The sequence below is a fragment of the Manacus vitellinus genome, unplaced genomic scaffold (genome assembly GCF_001715985.3).
Source record: "Manacus vitellinus isolate BGI_N305 unplaced genomic scaffold, ASM171598v3 scaffold_3_pilon, whole genome shotgun sequence".
NCBI lineage: Eukaryota > Metazoa > Chordata > Aves > Passeriformes > Pipridae > Manacus > Manacus vitellinus.
Genome location: NW_021940535.1, coordinates 16,431,657 through 16,448,471, shown reverse-complemented (window position 1 = coordinate 16,448,471; position 16,815 = coordinate 16,431,657). Strand labels below are relative to the sequence as shown.

At 40.2% G+C, this 16,815-nt stretch overlaps 1 long non-coding RNA gene across 1 annotated transcript; it reads left to right on the top strand.

Annotated features, from left to right (window-relative positions):
- The first annotated feature begins 1,520 nt into the window (after positions 1–1,520).
- On the top strand, positions 1,521–14,663 carry LOC108640193. Its single transcript, XR_001920984.1, has 3 exons — positions 1,521–1,661; positions 11,928–12,007; positions 14,579–14,663. It is a non-coding gene; the product is annotated as an uncharacterized LOC108640193 (long non-coding RNA).
- The last annotated feature ends 2,152 nt before the right edge of the window (positions 14,664–16,815 follow it).

Below are 16,815 nucleotides of genomic sequence, written 5' to 3'. Positions count from 1 at the left end.
GAGGACAGGTGGCTGCAGCAAATCTATTCCTTCCTGAGGGGAGGATGCTGCAGAATCTGCTCTCATTGTGAGGAGGAGGGAGAACTACAAGCCTCTGTCAGGGTAAGACAGAGGAATGCCTCAGGAATTGGTAAAAAAAATCAAGGAGGAAAAAAAATTACATGCAAAAAGTCAACAAAATGAGCAGGATCTTGGCCAGGCTCTTCAAGGCAGATGGTACTGCTGGTTGCAACAGCTGCAACTGAAAATCCAGGAGACAACAGTGGTAGCTGACAAATATTTAAAGATTACTACCAGCTGTTTAATCCAAACCATATCTCCCTCTCCTTCTCTGCTGGGTAGAGAAAGATTTGTACTGGAACTGCTTTACCTTCTCTTCATCATTGGATGGCAAAGATTATATTTAAACATCATTATCTAGATCAAGCTCCTGAGTGCCAGCAGTGTCTTATCCTGCAATAAGGTCCTTAAGCCTGACAGACTCACAGCCTCCTGTCTTTGTAGTAAAGCACGTGGGACATTGTGCCTTCCTCCTTCATCTGGTTCTGCAGCCTGCTGGTCTCCTTATGGCTGCTTGGGCAGAGGGTCATGGCTCCTGGATAGGATAGGGAGAGGGGGAGAAGTGTTCCTGTGCAACAGGCAGTGCTTTTTCACATTGAATTTGGATTGACAGGAAGCTGAACATGAGCCAGCAGTGTGCCCAGGTGGCCAAGAAGGCCAATGGCATCCTGGCCTGGATCAGGAACAGTGTGGCCAGCAGGACCAGGGAAGTGATTCTTCCCCTGTACTCAGTGCTGGTGAGGCCACACCTGGAGTACTGTGTCCAGTTCTGGGCCCCTCAGTTCAGGAAGGATATTGAGGCGCTGGAGCAGGTCCAGAGAAGAGTAACAAGGCAGGTGAAGGGACTTGAGCACAAGTCCTATGAGGAGAGGCTGAGGGAGCTGGGGTTGTTTAGCCTGGAGGAGGCTCAGGGGAGACCTCATCACTCTCTACAACTCCCTGAAAGGAGGTTGTAGCCAGGTGGGCGTCAGTCTCTTTTCCCAGGCAACCAGCAGTAGGACAAGAGGGCATGGTCTTAAACTCTGCCAGGGGAAGTTTAGGTTGAATATTAGGAAAAAAGTTTTTACAGAGAGAGTGATCAGACATTGGAATGGGCTGCCCAGGGAGGTGGTGGATTCTCCATCCCAGGAGGTTTTTAATATGAGACTGGATGTGGCACTTAGTGCCATGGTCTAACAACCACAACAGTGTTGGATCAAGGGTTGGACTTGATCTCAGAGATCTTTTCCAACCTAGTTGATTCTATGATTCTATGATTCTATGAGGTCTGCTCCCTGCCCCCTTGCTTGCTCTGTTTGCTTACCAAATGCAGCTAACATTGTTGTTCTGTCCTTTGGAAACTGTGCAGCCCTCACCTTTCATCTTTGTTCCATCTTCTCCCTCATACTGCTTGCCCTAACAAACACAGTCAGAACCATCTGACAAGGTCCTCTGCTCCTTGTAGGTGTTCAGCTTGCTAAGGGAGCTGGGCTCTTCTCAGAAGAGAAGTACAGTTCTGTACCTGCTCTCACTAGGCACTTTTCTGTGCTGATGAATTTGGCTTCGGTGCCTGGTTCTTTTCCTCCCCTAGGAACACTTTGTTTTTATTCGCAACTGGAAATGTAAGTGTAACTGCCAGTGCTTGAGGTGCCCATTCTAAATGTGAAAGATTCTTCACCCGAAGGAGTGCTCAGAAATGTATTGTTTTCTATTCACAGACTGTTGGCAAGAGTGAGACTTTGTCAAATTTCTTCTGGGGCCCTGCTTAGTTCTTAAACATCAGAAAAGAGGATCAATATTGGGATTCTATCTTCCCTTTTAGTCTTGTTGTGCTGCTATTTCATCCAAGACTTAGCAAAAATACTTGAACTGAATTAGAGAGACAAACAATTGAATTTTTATGAATCTGCAAGTGACTGATGGGAAGGAGTGGAGAACATTGAAAAAAAGTTGTTTTTTTTTAAAAAAAGGTTACAATCAGAACTGCTTACAGCTAAAGGTGATGACTAAATACATTGGGATCATTGAATTCATCCATCTGAATCCTAATAATAACATAAAAGCACAAAGGGATGTTGGAGGACATGGCTGGTCACTGGCAGGGGAAAAGAAGGTCCTGCGGTCTGCCAAGGTGAGCGATGTTAGGACAAGATTATCTTTCCTGTCATGTACTTGCCAAGCTGCAGCTCTTACTTGGGCTAGCGCTCTGGGTTTGGTGTCATTTTTTCTCCCCCCACATGCAATGAGATGGAACTTTAGGATGTAGAAATTGAGTAAGGAAATTATGTAAATAAACCAGATGATTGGTTATGCCTCTGAAATATTCTGGAGTCTGAGCTTGCCAAATTTCTCCTTGAGCAGCAGAAAAACAATTTTCCTACCTGACCATCTTACTGTGCCAGAACAGGAGCAGTGGGAAGCTGAACTGGGTGCTCTGCTGCTGGTCCAAGTGGTGGGTGGGAAGGCAGGTGCTCCAGGACTGTTTCTCTGGGTTTGGGGGCAGCATTACTGACGCTGTGCCCTAGCAGGGCTGCAGGAAGCTGTGCATAGAAAGGGAGAGAAACATCCACAGCTGAGAGGCGGGGGGGAGTCCAGCCCTGGATGAACAACACTGCCATTGCAGCTTGCAATTACAATACATACATCTGTTCACAGGAGACTCCATCAAAAAGACAGATCAAAATATATATTTTGCTTGGCAATTGTATTGATCTGTGAACTCCACTCACTTCAGTATGGATAATTATGCCTAAGTCTCTTTAGTTTCTTTCTCTGTTAAAGAATTATTGCTAACAGGATTTCCCTTAAGCAGGGCCATACCTAAATTTGCTGCAATCATCTGATTAAGGCTGTCATGGCTTTTGTGCTTAATTATACTGCAGAGAAGCACGAATACAGCAGGGTGCCTAAACTGATATTTTCTCAGATGTAGGCATTTAGTGCTCTGTAGCAGATACCAGCTCATGTATTTGGTGGTTTTCTCATGCCTGTAGTTCCTGTAAAGGTTCCACCCTATAATTACTTGAAATTTGATTTACTATGTTCTTTCAGCTTCTCCTCTAGTTGGAAAATTTCAACTGGAGCATTTTTTGTTGGGTTTTAAAAAAGTAAAATTATTCAAAAGGTATGGCTTCAGTGGCATGTAGAAAGGCAATTAAGATTTTTTTATTGAAGAGATTGACCTAGGTTGCATGAAGCGTTTCAAGGAATCTGATGACTAAAATCAAACCAATAGTTCAGAGAAGGATTATTTTTGGGGAAAATGGAACTGGGAGATTTTGTTGGTTAAGTGATGACTGCTAGAGGTAAAAGGAGAGCATGCAGCCAACTTACAAACTTTGAGGGAGTACGAGGATGTAGAAATACTTCTTTACATGGTAAAATGAGAATTCTTGCAAGCAGTAGGAAATTTAAGCAATGGGAAGGGATATGAAATCTAAAAGTAGAAAGCTGCAGCTGAACACATCCTTACCCTGAAAAAAAGATCATTCAAAAAGAGCACACAATTAATGGTTTATCACCCACTGTTCTGAAGAAAATGCTGCTCATTCTCCTATTTACTGCAGTTACAGTGACAGCAGGTAAGGCACTCAGCAATATGCCAAGGTGTGAGCCTGCATCTCTGTGTGGCTGAAAGGCTCTCAGTGTCCATCTGCAGCACCACAAACTACTCAAGTCTTGACAAGGCATTGCCAGGAATGCTTTCATTCCCATCTTTTCTTTGAGTTTTGGTGCTGGTTGTGTCTTTAATCACGCTCCCAGGTACCATGTGTTACCTGTAAGCTGCAGGCAGCGTAGTCCTGGCAAGCAGTGTGTCTCAGTCTCACTGGTGGTGAAGCTGATGTGATGTAATGCATGTCAGCAGTTCCCCACTGCAGTCTGGAAATATGGGCAGAGCCTAGAAATAAATTCCTTATTGTACTGCGCTGGCTATTGACTGGGAGGAGAAAAGCCAGGACCCCTTCCATTCCTTGTCCCTTTTATCTTGGATTGCTTTCAAGTAGATCTGGCAGGCTTTATGGGGATCTGAGAAGAAATATTCTTTTAAAAAATAAGTTTTTTGAGTACACTAAAGTATTTAGCACTCTTTACACATGCAAAGGAAATAAAAGCGAAGTACCAGGATGCCTTTTGAGTTTCTCTGACATTGTTTGTCTTTTCCTGGGCAATGTCATCTTTCTGTATCACAATCTTGGATTTATTTAGGTGATCATGTCAATGATTTGTATATTTATTGCTTATTTTTCTTTTCATCTTCTCCTTTTCTGGTCTCTACATGAACTTGCAGCAGCATTGCCTGGAAAGCATGGTGACAGGGCCAATTCTGTTTTAAATGGAAGGCAAAATAATGCTGGGTAATGGAATTACGCCAGGAGGGAGCTTGGCCTGCTGTCCTGATATTGCTAAAAACCACCTCCTGCTGACATCACTCTGTAACTGCTGATTCTCACATCTGGGAGGAGAGAATGATCTCAATGCAGAAACCTTCCTGAACTTTAGGGGAGAAGTGTGGTAACTGTCCTTCTTCTGAGGAAAAATGGGGGTGTATATTTATCATCAGTGCAGGAGACCTGACCTGCCTGATGTGGTATGGCTCCAGCTGTGATTTTCCACAGCATTTAGAATGCTCTCCCATGGCTTTATAAAAAAGGTCACGTTATTTTTGTGGTATGATAATTCAGGGACCCAAACACGACAGCTATGCAAGAAATTTCACAGCTTTGCTGTGCTCTGCCACTTCCGTGGCTATCATCTTGAAATTCCAGTTAAGACACAAGGCTATCACTAAAAAAAGATTTTAGTTTAGAATGAAAGTTTTAAGTATGATTTTATGTTAAATTAACTTGCTTCTTGAATACAGTAATGAAATGTGAATAGTTTTTGTTTTGCTGAATAATTAACCTGGCATAAAATTTAAAATAGGATGTACCTAGATAAAGATTGAAAATATAACATGTGCACTGATTAACTTTAAATCTCTAAGGAACTCCATCTTATTCCATCAGTTCAGCACTCTTTTCATACATCTGGAATATGAAAGAAATATAATCAAGTCTGTTTTGCAGAATTTCTACATTGACAAGTTTAAGAGGGAGAATTCTGGTTACAGTTAAACTAAAACTGTACTTAGATATTTCATAACTTCAAGACTTATTTCATTTTACTAAACTCAAAATTTAGATTTTATTTCTAAAGAATTTGGTTAAAATATTGTATTCCAAATTAAATTTCAGTTGAAAATATCCCTAAACATTTACCATTATAATGGCAATCATAATTTTGAAAGTATTCAAATTTTGCTTAAAAGCCTAATGATATTTATAACTATGAAGTAGTGTATACTAAATGTGAAATACAAATGTTTTTAAAAATAAATTTTGGAAAAAGATTACTTTAGAAAAAGGGTTGTTCTTTTTAAACAAGGCTTCTTCATTTAAAATAAAATGACCTGAATATTTACCAACAGTATTTTTTAATAAAACTAAATGTTTTACTTTAGTATCTAATGTCATATCTTAAACGCAATTTAAAATGCTTTTAATACTTTTTTCAATTTTTTTAACTTGAAATGACCCTTCACTTATGTTCAAATGCAATGCAGAGTGAAAAAAACAAGCCAAAACATTTTAGCCTTTCGCAATGAAGGTAAAATAATTACAATTGATTATAATGAAAAGTTTTCTTCAACTGGATCAATTGTTTTTTTTGTCCAGCTCTTCAATTTCTGCTTTCTGATCTAGCAAGGATGTTTATTCTCAAAGGAACAGCTGTCTTTGATTAGATCAAGCTGTGCTTCTGATGTTTTAAAATCTCCCAAAACTGCAGTTCACAGTTCCAAATAAACACTAACTCCATCTCTTCTCCCATATGACCCCTAAGCAGAGAAGTAATATTTCTAAATTTCTTGGTGTAACATGATGCAATTATTCTTAAGAACCACATTTTTTAACTTTTGGAAGGCTCTTTTTTTTGTCACGTGCTTCCAAACCTACAAGGTAGGAGTTTCCACTTGCAGGACAATGAATTATCAGGTAAAGGCCATTTTCTCATGGGTGTTTCATCCTCCAGAGCCATGCCAATGCCTGTGCCTGTAAAGAACAGATTTATCTTTTTTTGAACTCGGTTATCAGTACAGCTATTCACTGCCATAGGTTCAACTGGAACATCCAATCTTGGATATATAGGGTAATGTCACAGCTTAATTTGAAAACCTGTAAGCTTGACTCTAATAATGTTCAAATTCTTTATAAAACATGCATGTATGTATCAACAAATACAGGCTGCATTTAAATTTCTAGCATTTCATAATCTTCTCTCTTTCTGGGTGAAGTGAACACTCTCCATGGCTTTAGTGAACATCAGTTAGCCTACCTTGCATTTGGCTATGGTGAAGTCCCAAATCTTTCCTGCAGAATTTAACTGGATTGTGGCCACTGCTTGTAGTGACAAAGGGACTAACGCTAAGCAGAAGAAGTCATTACAGCAAAATTTATTTGTGATAAAATAATACAGAGTCATTATATTTCCAGGGTTGTTTTTATTTCCCTTTTTCTTCCTGTTAAGAATCAGTAATTTCAAACTGTGTTTCAAGCCCCGCTGTCTCTAGGCCCAGGAACCATAGTCACTGGCAATGTTTGCATTCATACCAATCACCTTATTATGGAAGGAAAACTTTCCTTTCTTCTCTTTACACATTTTCTTTGTATTAATTTCCTACTCTTACCAGCAGAAAGACTCCAGAGACCCAGGAAAGTGGTTTCCTAAGTCAACCCATGAAAATGCAGTCCTTGGGGGTAGGGTAGGTGTTAAGTAAAGTGTTAGGTTTGGGATTTATGTTTTGATTTCGTTTTGGTTTTTGGGGTTTTTTTGTTTGTTTGTTTCTCCCATGGCATGTAATAACTGTAAAATAACATGGCTTTATTTGGTCAGTGTCAGAAGATGTTTTTTCTCTGGTTCTCAAAGGTACCTGTGGTACAGACAGAATGAAAGCAAATAACAGTCAGTGTATTTTTATTAGTTACAGTGTCAAGGAATAAGCCAGTTATTAATGGTATTTTTTTCTGGTCATTGAATTAAATCCTATTTTAATCTAAGGGTGGAAAAGGAAAATTAATACTGTTTGTTCTGAAATATGGTACTGTTCTCTACATAGCTGAGAACAGTCTAGAAATTTTGTCTTTCTGAAAAATAGTTTGCTTACTACATATTATCAATATGAATTCAATTTGCAGAGTAACTGTGGTCCCAGAACAGTACAATCTCAAAAATAATAGCTTTCTGCTTTCCCCTTGCCAATCTCCACCCTGGCTCGTGCTGGTGCATCACAATGTGTGGTGCAAAGCTGCCTCCTCACTGTACCGGCACGGAACACTTCACTTATAAATCATGAAGGAACAGTCTGTACTGTCTTATCTTGTCCCTGACCTGGGTACTGCTCTGACCGCAAGAGACTATAATTTACTGTCACACAAGTGCAAAAGAGGTCATGTGATACCCCCAGGCTTGACAAACTCAAACATGTTCAAGTGGGTCCGTCTCATAGACTGACCTTCCACGTTACTTGCCAGTTCTTATGGGTGAGGGTGATTATGGGAGAGGGTCAGACACCAAGGGTGTTCCTGCAGCATCAGATCGCATGCCCTAAAATCAGAGAATGACAGGCTTTCTGCCTCTTTGCTTTAATAACTCCCATGAAAGTGGAGTGAGATATGTGACCAGCATCCTGGAAACCTCCCAAACTTGTAAGGTATGGTACAGAATTTTGGATTCCTGGAATGGGTTAGAGAAGGGTATCTCTTGACATGTGGTTCTTCACCCACAGAGAAACCTTAATGCCACAAAGCTGGGGCAGGCTGTCATCTCACTCTGCTCATGGATCATTCATCCTTTCCTCTTCTTCTCCTGCAATTTCCATCAAAGACTTGTTGTGATGAGCTCAGGTCAGCTAAACCTTTCCTAAGATGGCTGCTTTTTCTTCTAGTTCCCAGTTCCCCTCTGTGATTTCTGGGCCTTATTTACCCTTCTGTCTTCCTTTGCATTGCACCCTGCACTTATCTGTCATTTGTACTGGTCTTTTTTTTTTTTAAATTCTTTCCTCCAAAAACTGCAGCTTTTATACCTTCTTCGCAAATTACTATTTTACACTCTTTTCCATCCAAGTTTTTTCTCTTCCGGATATATTTTATTCAGAAAGTCTTCTGTGGAGTACCTCAAATACATCTTTGCCCTTGTCTGTCTACTACTTTTGACATGTTGAATATGCTTACTTTAGTGTCCACATTCTGCTGTCATTTACACTGATGTGACGTGGAAGGACTCCATTGTTTCTTATCCATACGTGAGCACCTGAAAGATTGGTAGCTTTAAGCGGAAAAGTTCCTTGTCATTCTGTAGTAAAACTAAAAGTCTCTGTGCATCTGTATCTACCATGGGTTTTGTCAGGAGATCCGAGAGGTTGATTACAAGGTGAACAATTTTCTTCGGCAATGTAACATTACTGTTAGATGACACATGATGACTAAGCATTGTTTTCCCAGTCTTGATGGTCTGCTCAAACTTGACGTGAACCCATAGGTTTAAAACCTAATTTAGTCATGTTGGGTGCTATAGGTTAAACCAACAAGCACTGGACAATTAACAGAGTGGGCAAATTCAGCCCTGGTGTTACACCTGGTTTATGCCAAGACTGAATTAAGTCCTGTATCAATAAAAATGCACCTTCACAGGGTCCTTTTAATGAAATACTTCACTAAATCTATTCCTCGTTTAGTTTCCTCAACAGTATAAAAAAAGTAATTGTTTTTCGAAGCTAAATCACTTGGCTAGCGCACATATTGTCAGGCTGAATGCTAATTATTCAGCTTAATTAAGTCCAAGTAAAAAAAAAAAAAAGGGTTGTAAACTAGAAATTGAACCCCGATATAGACACTCTTAGTAAAACTTTCACCTTGACTCCTTTGTGCTCCTGACTTTAACAAAAACTGAGATGACTTCAACACTGGACTATCATTGTTTTGGCCAGCAGGGTTTGGCACAGATAGCTGTCCCCTGTGGTGAGCAGTTAGATTCCTGCATGGAGCAGTCTGTAGCGAGCTTCCACATACCCTGTATGCCACAGGTGGTTTCTCAGTCTCACTGTGTTGTCCCAGCATACACTTTTCCTTTTAAGAGCACTTTCAGAACTGCACTGCTGAGAGAGTCTAAAACCTTTTCTTAATTTGCAGCCCTAGTCAGTCAGGCTTGTTTTATATCCTTTTGTTCTTGGGCCAGTATAGCCTTGTAGGTCCATTAGAAGCATAACTGTTGAGGTTTATTCTCTTGTATCCCTGCCCAGACTTCCTTTTGCTGGTATGTATGCCAAGTTCTTCTAGTGTCTTCTTCTAAGGGTCCTACAAGCTTTTCACTGCACCTCTTCCAGTTCAAGTTTACCTTTGCTGTGGAGTCTTTTATTGCTACAAGAGAGACAAAGTGAAAAGTAATACTACTGCCAATTGCTATACATGTGTGTAGCTTTATGCAAGCAAGTGGTGTCCAGTTCTATAGTCATTGTCCTTGTCTCCTTTGGAAAACTAAGAATGGTTTGTCAACAGGCTTTAGCCACCTGAGCTCTACTTCCACTGGTTATTTCTAGGTATTAGCTCTACAGTTGCTTAGATTCAGAACAAAGGTGCTGTGCAGAGGATCAGGATGTCTGCAGATGGGCTAAGCACTCATTCTTGCTCAGTTCATCCAGAACATTCAGTCATGCTAGATTTCTAGGTGTTGCTGGGATTCTCCCTCAAATATGGGCTAGAGCTTAACTCATAAGAATGTTTAAAGGGAAAAATACCTGCTAGATGAATCTGGATTTGAGCAGCACAAGTGCCATAGTCGAGCACCCTCTGTTCAACTGTTCTCCAAGGTCTCTCCTACGATTTCAGTCCCTGTGTACCTGTCCTGGAGGGCTTTTCCCTGCTCCCCTGCAGGTCCAAACAAGGGTGATGCTGCAGCCTTGTGCCTGGGACAGGAGAAGCTCAGTCCTTCCAGTGCTGGTGCTGGGATCTAAGGATGGGCAATGAATGGGGTGGCAATCACAGGGTAGATTTTTAAAAGACTCCAGTTGGAGAGTTTCAACAAGCACCAAGGTCATAGATGAGAACCATGAAATGTTCAGCCTCCTGAGTCACGGAAGTCTCGTTGTCCATTTCTAATGGCTTTTAAAGTGTTAGGGTTGAAAAACAATCTGACATAGTGATGAGTTCCTACAGATGCATCGTATCTCTGAGGACTGCAGTTACAGTAAGGTAGAAGGAAACAAGCAAAAATATAATGGTGACTGTTAGGAAGAATGTGTTGGACTCTCTTTTCAGAAGCGCTGTAAAATCTATTACAGATAGCATAAGCATTAATTCACAGCGTTTGTTCATACTATACTGCTGCTACCTGATCTCCTTTCCTTTGCTGATATATGTACTACAGCTACAGATTTATTTATACAGAGGCATATTTTTGTATTTTGGAATAGATCAACTCGCCAGGACTGAGATCTCACGACCTGATTGATTTAAATGCTGTACAGGACTGTGTATTCACTGTCTGGCAAAACACATGACATAAATTTGACTCTGGAGCCAAATAAATTGGGAAATTGTACTAAATTTTACTAAAGAGGGGAGATGGATCATGAAAGAAGGTACTGCAACAAATAATGCATACTCAGAATGTAAAAAAGTAAAATAAATGCAATCCTTATGAAAACAGGACACTTGTTTCTAACAGTAGAGCCTAAGTGCGGTCTGAAAATTACTACATGTATGATCTCATGGAGATACGTACTTCTGCTCCCTTGGCAGAAATATTAGATGTACTTAATCATATGTAGTGATATTAATTTTAAAAGTAGTGATATGGAGAGAGCAAGAACATTTATTTATTTTCTTGCAATAAATGGCAGAGTTCCCTGAACTTCAATGAGATAAGAACTGTACGAAGTATCGTAACAATAGCTAATCCATAAAAGAATAAAAACTCCAGGTGATAATTTGACTTAGTTTTGTGTCACTCTAGGCTTATTCCAGCAATATTACTTTATTTTTCCTGCTTTAAGATGAAGTAGTGCATTCTTGAAGAAAAAACAAACCAGAATGGGTCTGCATAGCTCATTATTACAGAGGAAATCCAAAAAACAACATAGGCAGATATTTTTCAAGACCTTTTATTCTTAAAAAAATAGCGGGAGAATAATGCAAAAGTGCTTTTCTTTTTTTTAATTTAAAATAATTTTCTTCAGCATTTTTGGGCTCCTTAACAGGTCGGATGTTCAAAGATTTAGATCCCTTTCTGGGACTGTTGTTCAGACACATTTCACTGACACTAAATGTGACCTAACAGCTCATCTTCTTTGAATTAAGTGGCTCAGTCAGATGTGAGATGTAAGAAGGTACAAGCTGGAAATAAAGAAACACTGTGAGCTTGCCCAAATGCAGCTTTTTCTTCTCTTGGCATGTTGATTGTAAAAGAAAGTTAAGATATTGAATCTAGTAAATCTGGTTTAAAAAGCCTGTCATTCAGTCTGCTTTTTACTTCCTTGGTTTTCTCAGTGTTAATACAGCACCAGAAATATTTTACGGCTTCTGTCTTTGGTGCATTCTTATTGTGTGTATTGAGTAATGCCTTGCATCTGCTATAAGTAAACAAATGACCATAATCTTTAGTGCCTAGGCTAAAAGGCACTAAGGAAAACATAAAACCAGGCTTTTATTTCGTGAGCATGAGAAACAGAGAGTGGGATCTCAATTGTTCCAGAGAGAGTGTTTCCATCACAGGAGGGGAGATAGTCCCTTTAGTCTGTGGATGTGCTGGGACAGACTTGCATTTTATAACCACAAATGACTACTGCTTCTGTGCAGGTGCAGTGGTGCTCCCTTGTAGCTACTTGCAGCACTTGGCTCTCTGGGAACAGAAATCTAGAGGGGACCCAGAAAGAATGGTGAGTTGCTTGGAAAAGAGTGAGGAAGTTTAGGAAGGTGCTCTCTCAATGTCCCTCAGTACTGTCGAAGAGCAGGACCGCAGCAACATCATGGTATAGCCTGGTTACCAGTTTAGTGTCTCCAACCAAGTGTGGCTATAATGTGAGACACCTGAACTCTTCAGGAATGGAGACCTGTGCACGGGTTGGCCTGCCTGGCCAAATAAAAACGGGTTGTGTCAAAGGACAGAGATTGTAAAGAGAGGAGCAGGAGTGTGAAGCCATGGAGCTGGATAAATACAGGGAGACAGACTCTGCTGCTTTGTCATACTGGCCTGTCTCTGTGCTCTGGGGCATCTCACCTCTGTTATCAGCTAAGATTTGATCTGCAGGGAGTTTCATCTACGGTGAAACTCTAGATACATTTTGAGGATGGTATTTGGATTTTTACGTTTAGTGCTGAGACAGATTGGCTGGGAAAGGAAAGAAGCTGCTGAGCTTGTTAGATACCCACAGGGGAGAAAGCATTCTATGAGATAGTTTCAGAGTTCTAAGTTGTTTTGGCAACCATTATTAGATATGGCCCATAATTACTTCTGTAGTTATAGAAGAGTGTAATTTGCTTTTAATTACTGTATTAGCAAATATATCAGTAGGGAAACCAACAGAAAAAAAAAAAAGGCCGATTTTTTTCAGTCCTGTTCTTTTTGACTGTAGGAAGGCAAAAATATTTGGACCAAAAAAAATGCTCTAATGAGCCCCAAACAGGCACATTCTGACACTGAGGGGGGAAATAGCTATTCTAGATAGCAGAGAGCTGGCTTCTGGCATAGCCCTACAAAGTGGAAATAATAGCTTCTTTCCATTGTAATTTTAAAATTGTAGCGTGATGCTGTTATTCTGATGCTTTGTGATAGATGCCAGGGTTGGAGGCTGCTCTGCTCCAAGTGTGAGTCAGATAATAAAGCAATTTCTGAGCTGTAGCAGCAAAGCACCTTTCCTTTTGTTTCCTCTGAAAGATACTGTAAGGCTGCATTATCAAGATTCACCTTCACAGACCAATATTTTATTTTTAACTCATCCTTTAAAAGAATTTGTGAGTACTGAAGGGGACATCTTATCTCCCATTGTGGGCACGTCTCCTGAAGAATTTGAACAGGAAAATGCTGCATGCATTTTCTTACCTTGAATCTCAAACAAAGGAAAGAAATTTGGTGGATTTCCTGGCCTCTTAATCTTCTCACTGAGAAACTGCTCTAAACACTAATGAACATTAAATTGCTATTGCTCTGTTGGTGTGTAGCGCTTCAGTCAGCAGTCCTTCCAGAGTCAATAACAGCAGGCAATCTACTGCAGTTCCTCCGGTGTTTATTTTTAAAGATAATACTTAAAATGTTTTAAAAATGAAACATTTCATTTTGCAGGTGGCAGAGCTGAAAAAGTTCAGGATGCTTTTACAGCATGTGAAAGGGACAAACCATCTGGATTTCATTTTCGCCTCCCTCCTGCCTAGTCAGCTGCTGAACTATGGAGAGACCATGACACTTGTCAGGCTGGGGGTGGCTTTCCCTGCTGGCTTCCCCCATTAGCAAAGCACAGGCACCTGTGCAAGTGCAGCTTCCCATAGGAATCACCAAATGAGGAAATGAAGTAGCCAAAAGGAGGGCAGGTGGTAAATGATGACAAAATTCCCAATACTTCATTTTTAAGGTGAAAACTTTCACTCAGCCTGCTGTATTGCAGTAGAAAAAAATGGTGTGGTTTAGCATGCATCTCCAGCTGTAACATACAGGTAAATAAAAGCATTATGTCAGCTAAGGAGGTTTTTGGAGCAGATTTGTTGTGGCGTTGACTTAAGTTTGAACACAGTTCCTGCTCTCTGGCATTTCCTAAAATATTTGGTTTTACAGCCACAGGAGTGGCTCCTCAACATCATTTTATGTGAGTTATTTATAGACCACCTTGTCTATCAGTAGTAACTTTGCCCAACACACAGTTCCAGCTGAAGTCTCATCTCTGTCCATCAGGGATTTGGGATTTTTTCCCTGTCTGACAGCCAAAATGGTTTGTCTGATTTTAAGATGGAGTTTGGGCAAAGATGTGTCATTTTGTAATGTTAAAACAAAAATTATGATAAGAAACTCTAGCGCTGCACTGAGTTTTAATTGGAAACTCCTGAGAGCAGTGTGGGAAGAGGGAACCGGGAGGTAGTGGCAGGGGTGCAATGCCACAGCCAGGGTGGGAGATGTGAAGAGTTTGGTGGGGAGGAATTCAAGGTGGGTACTAGTCTGTCTCAAGAAGCTGTGCCTCTACCTTTTTTTCAAAGCAGACATGTATGTCTTTCTATGTTGCTTACATACTTACTCAAACTATGCAGGTAAAAAGAAGCAGTGTCTGAGGAAAAATAAAGCTATAGAGGCCAAGGACCTGTGTGCACTGGGGAGGCTCAGAAAGCAGCGGCCTTAGTCTCAATGCTTTAATTCCCCTCCTATAAGATGAATGCTATCAGTTTTACTCATAGAGGTGCCATAAAGATGCATGTATTTAAATTTTGTGGAGGACTAGGAACAAATGACATCATTTTGTATTCAGTACAGGGTAGTTTAAATAAGGCCTGCAGGCCACTTGCTGAATGCTGTGGATAAAAAGAAGTCTTCACTGAACAAGGCAGATACCCTGATGAAGAAATAATACATGAGCTTGTAATTAAAAACCATGTTTATACATAGAATGCTCTGAATTAAGAATTCTTGTGCATCAATAATCCTGGCATGTCCTAACTTTAAAGTGCTTGATTTTGCACCTGTTTCTTTTGAAGTTACTTTTCTGTATATTGAATTATAAGGAAGACACATGGAAGCATATAAAGAGAACAGAAAAATATATTCTCTCCCATGCATCAGGTATGAGGTTAGCACAGGTTTTCACTTTTTCTTAAGCCTTTGAGCAACATATGAAGCAGGACAGAAAAGCCTTTGGGCAGGACAATCAGTTCTTTACTGCTTCTTGAAAATGTTCACAGATTTTCCCTCAATTTCTTTTCCATTACTTTGATATTTCATCTACTTTTGCTTCTTCTCTCTGAGACTTTAAGTCTTTCAATAGACAGACACTACTGAGCATCTTCTCCCTCACCTTGCAGAGATAAGGATGTTGCAATCTCTGTGCTTCTGCTAACAGAGAGTTGGAAAGGCAACATCAGGGAATGAATCCATTAAAAGTACCCCCAAAGAACAAAACTGGGAAAGTAAGCACAAATATATAGGCAGAAACACCTTAATTAGAGTTTGTATTTCAGTTCTGCTCTGTGTCTAAGCTGAGAAAGATTTCTTTCATGATGCCTGTTTCTTCCAGATAACCTTGCAGGAAATCAGACATTGCAGCAGGGCCAAGCCAACATCATACAGACTGTGAACTGACAGCTGGCCTAAACACGGAAAAGATTTTGCCCTCGAGGCTGAAATGGGTAACAGGTCTCCCCTGCTAGTGCCTCTGCAGGTGAGATTGCAGGTTGTGTTTGTGTATGTTTAGATGACTCAGACTATTTGTGGAAGTATCTCCAGTCCTTCCAAGGAAAACCTGAAGAAGGCTGCAAGAACGGCAACAAGCCTTTGAAAGGCTGTGCTTAGGGCTTTTTAGCAGTGTAGGAAAATTGGGCCAGGGTAGTAAAATGGAATTTTATAGCAAGTGCAATTTAATTTGGAGAGAAAGGGAACTCTGAAGTGTGTCTGTGTGTGCTCTTTTATTTCACACACTGAAGTTTTGCTAAAACTTATTAGCAAATTATCTATTAAGCTTGAAGTTTGGCTTTTAAATTCATTTTTAGGCCTCTCTTTAAATACTGTGATACTAAAAAAAACCCAAACGAAAAGGTACTCCCATTAAAGGAGTACCATTTCACAGTACCTGTGAAAATTGTTTCTCCTGACTATATCTATCCAGCCCTTTTCACAGTGGGACCTGGATTCTTGATCAAAACTAAAGGCTCTTGCTGTATGTACAGATGCTAATGAAGTATTAAAGAGCAACAGGCAAGGACTGGAGATGAAACCTTTGTCTCATTTATTGCTGGCAAAATAGAAATCATATTGTGCCTCCATATCAGAAAACTTCAAGTATCTTTTGGGGCTTCATCTCTGCAGCTGGGCACACTGGTGGAAAACTAAACAACACACTGGCACAAAAGGGCTCAGAATCATATTCGTAAAAAATCTGTCATCACAGATATTGATGTCCAAAGATATGCATGTGGCAGAGAAATGAAAAATAATTTCCCCAGGACAGTGCTGTGAGGAGGGGGCATTGGAAGTAATGCTAGGTCCTGGGAATGTAGGCCTGGACATACCCATTACCAACAAATTGCTGTTTTGGTGATGTTATTTTGTATAAATGGCAGCTTCTTTCCTCTGTGGTCCCAAGCCCAAGCCAAGTAACTGCTGTCTTGTGGATAGTTACACCACTTAGTAAAATGTTACATAAAGAATAAGAGGAAAAATGGCAACCCAGTGAATATTGAGAAACATACCTTAGTATTCTAAGGTGTTCAACAGCTGCAAGAGAAAATGTTTGACTTGTCTGTCTCTGCAGCCAGTTTCAAGGTTGGGGAGGGTTATTAAGCATGAACAATGTCAGCTAAAACCTTCCACCTGTCTCTCAAGTCTCCTAGTATATCTGACCCTGTAGTAAAGGTCATTTCTCATCTTCTCAGGTAAATAAATGTATAAAGGCTTTAGGGTATATTACAATAAGGTCTTTGCTGCTCTGTAGTAGGAAATTTGAATCCAAATAATACTGGCTTCCTTCTATGCTTTCCTGGTAATGCTTTATCA